Genomic DNA, 3,854 nt, shown 5'->3' with positions numbered 1-3,854 from the left:
ACAAAAATTCAACAAACTTCAAAATCTGATAAAGCTCTCAACAAAGTTGGTATAGAGGCAACATACCTTTATATATAATAAAGGACATATATGACAAAAACCACAGCTAACATCATACTCAACGATGAAAAGTTGAAAACATTTCCCCTAAGAACAGGAGCAAGACAAGGATGACTGTTCTCACCACTTTTATTCAACATAGTATTAATAATCCTAGCCACAGCAAAAAGACAAAAATAAAAAAGGGGATCTAGTTTGTAAAGGAACTAAAAGTGTCACTGTTTGAACATGACACATAGAGAAAACCCTAAAGATTTCACCCACAAAGTATTACCATGAATAAATTCAGTAAATTTGAAGTATACACAATTAATATACAGAAATCTGCTATTTTTTCCTGCACCAATATCAAACTATCCAAGGTATGAAGAAAAAAATATTATGATTGTATTAAAATAATAAAAGTTCTAAGAATAAATTTATCCACAGATGTGAAAGATTTATGCATTGAAAATTATGACACTGATGAAACAAATGGAAGATGACACAAATAAATGAAAAGATACCTTATGCTCTTGGATTGGAAGAATTAATATTTTTAAAACAGCCATACTACTCCAAGCAACCTACAGATATAAAGCATTCCCTATCAAAATACCCATGATTGCTCGCTTCGGCAGCACATATACTAAAATTGGAAAGATACAGAGAAGATTAGCATGGCCCCTGCACAGGATGACATGCAAATTTGTGAAGCTTTCCATAGTTTTTGGACAGCTACATGTAAAAGAATGAAATCAGAACACTCCCTAACACCATACACAAAAATAAACTCAAAATGGATTAAAGACCTAAATGTAAGGCAAGACACTATAAAACTCTTAGAGGAAAACATAGGCAGAACACTCCATGACATAAATCACAGCAAGATCCTTTTTGACCCACCTCCTAGAGAAATGGAAATAAAAACAAAAATAAACGGGACCTAATGAAACTTCAAAGCTTTTGCACAGCAAAGGAAACAATAAACAAGACCAAAAGACAACCCTCAGAATGGGAGAAAATATTTGCAAATGAAGCAACTGACAAAGGATTAATCTCCAAAATATACAAGCAGCTCATGCAGCTCAATATCAAAAAACCAAACAACCCAATCCGAAAATGGGCAGAAGACCTAAATAGACATTTCTCCAAAGAAGATATACAGACTGCCAACAAACACATGAAAGGATGCTCAACATCACTAATCATTAGAGAAATGCAAATCAAAATTACAATGAGGTATCACCTCACACCAGTCAGCGTGGCCCTCATCAAAAAATCTATAAACAATAAATGCTGGAGAGGGTGTGGAGAAAAGGGAACCCTCTTGCACTGTTGGTGGGAATGTAAATTGATACAGCCACTATGGAGAATAGTATGGAGGTTCCTCAAAAAAACTAAAAATAGAAATGCCATACGACCAAGCAATCCCACTACTGGGCATATACCCTGAGAAAACCATAATTCAAAAAGAGGCATGTATCACAATGTTCATTGCAGCTCTATTTACAATAGCCAGGGCATGGAAGCAACCTAAATGTCCACTGACAGATGAGTGGATAAAGAAGATGTGGCACATATATACAATGGAATATTACTCAGCCATAAAAAGAAATGAAATTGAGTTATTTGTGGTGAGGTGGATGGACCTAGAGTCTGTCATACAGAGTGAATAAGTCAGAAAGAGAAAAACAAATACCATGTGCTAACACAAATATATGGAATCTTTAAAAAAAAAATGGTTCTCAAGAACCTAGCCGCAGGACAGGAATAAAGATGCAGATGTAGAGAATGGACTTGAGGACACGGGGATGAAGTGAGAGAGTGACATATGTACACTACCAAATGTAAAATAGCTAGCTAGTGGGAAGCAGCCACATAGCACAGGGAGATCAGCTCGGGACTTTGTGACCACCTAGAGGGGTGGGATAGGGAGGGTGGGAGCGAGGGAGGTGCAAGAGGGAAGGGATATGGGAACATATGTATATGTATAACTGATTCACTTTGTTATAAAGCAGAAACTAACACACCATTGTAAAGCAATTATACTCCAATAAAGATCTTAGAAAAAAGATCTAGTAAAGGGAATGATGATTCATACCAAAAAAAAAAAAATTAGGGCTTCCCTGATGGCACAGTGGTTAAGAATCCGCCTGCCAATGCAGGGGACATGGGTTCGAGCCCTGTTCCGGGAAGATCCTACATGCCGTGGAGCAACTAAGCCAGCGAGCCACAACTACTGAAGCCCATGTGCCTAGAACCTGTGTTCTGCAACAAAAGAAGCCACTGAAATGAGAAGCCTACGCACCGCAATGAAGAGTGGCCCCCACTCACTGCAACTAGAGAAAAGCCCGCACACAGCAACAAAGACCCAATGCAGTCCAAAATAAAATAAAATAAAATTTTAAAATACCCATGACATTTTTCACAGAACCAGAGCAAATAACCCTAAAAGTAATAGAGAACCACAAAATACCCACATTGCTTAAGCAATCCTGAGAAAAATGACCAAAGGTGGAGATACCACACTCCCTGAATACAAAGCTACAATAATCACAAAAACAGACACAGAAATCAATGGAATAGAATAAAGAGCTCAGAAAGGAACCTGCACACCTATGGTCAATAAATCTACAAAAGAATATACAATGGAGAAAAGACAGTCTCTTCAATAAGTGGTGTTTGGAAAACTGGAGAGTTACAAGTAAAATAATCAGAATAGAACATTTCCTCACACTGTACACAAAGACAAACTCAAAATGGATTAAGGACCTAAATGGAATACTTCAAACCCTAAAACTCCTAGGAGAGAACATAGGCTGAAAACTCTTTGGCATAAATGGGAACACTTTCTTTTTTGGACCTGTCTCCTAAGGGAAAAAGACATAAAAGCAAAAATACACAAATGGGACCTAATTAAATTTAAAATCTTTTGCAAAGGAAATGTTAGACACAATGAAAAGGTAACCTACAGAATGGGAGAAAAATATATGCCAAGGATATGATGGAGAAGGGGTTAATATCCAAATTATATAAACAGCTCATCCACTCAATATCAAAAAACAAACATAAAAGGATGAAAAATGGAGAGAAACACTTAATAGACATTTTTCCACAGAAGATATACAGAGAGCCAACAGGCACGTGAAAAAATGCTAAACATCACTAATCATTGGATAAATGCAAATCAAAACCAGAATGAGAAATCACCTCATATCTGTCAAGATGGCTCTCATCAAAAAGTCTAGGGCTTCCCTGATAGTGCAGTGGTTAAGAATGTGTCTGCTAATGCAGGGGACATGGATTCAAGCTCTGGTCCAGGGAGATCCCACATGCCATGGAGCAACAAAGCTCGTGTGCCAAACTACTGAGCCTGCTCTCTAGAGCTCATGAGCCACAACTACTGAGCCTGCATGCCACAACTACTGAAGCCCATGCACCTACAGCCCGTGCTCTGCAACAAGAGAAGCCACTGCAATAAGAAGCCCATGAACCGCAATGAAGAGTAGCCCTCACTCGCTGCAACTAGAGAAAGCCTTCACACAGTGCAGACCCAAAGCAGTCAAAAAATTAATTTTAAAAAAAGTCTACAGACAGCAAATGTTAGGAACCCTAGTACATTGTTAGTGGGATTGTAAATTGGTACAACCACTATGAAAATATTATGGAGGTCGTCAGAAAACTAAAAGGAGAACTACTCTATTAAACAATTCCACCACTGGGTACATACTCAGAGAAAGTGAACACACCAATTTGAAAAGATACATGCACCCCAATATTTATAGCAGCATTATTTACAATTGCCAAGATAT

At 37.8% G+C, this 3,854-nt stretch overlaps 1 non-coding gene across 1 annotated transcript; it reads left to right on the top strand.

Annotated features, from left to right (window-relative positions):
- Nucleotides 1-664: 664 nt before the first annotated feature.
- Nucleotides 665-770, top strand: LOC112390545 (U6 spliceosomal RNA). Its single transcript, XR_003001294.1, has one exon. It is a non-coding gene; the product is annotated as a U6 spliceosomal RNA (small nuclear RNA).
- The last annotated feature ends 3,084 nt before the right edge of the window (nucleotides 771-3,854 follow it).

Source organism: Neophocaena asiaeorientalis, unplaced genomic scaffold (assembly GCF_003031525.2).
Source record: "Neophocaena asiaeorientalis asiaeorientalis breed wild unplaced genomic scaffold, Neophocaena_asiaeorientalis_V1.1 scaffold168, whole genome shotgun sequence".
In the NCBI taxonomy this organism is placed as follows: Eukaryota; Metazoa; Chordata; class Mammalia; order Artiodactyla; family Phocoenidae; genus Neophocaena; species Neophocaena asiaeorientalis.
Note: the sequence above shows the minus strand (reverse complement) of the source record. Positions and strands in the feature narration are given on the sequence as shown.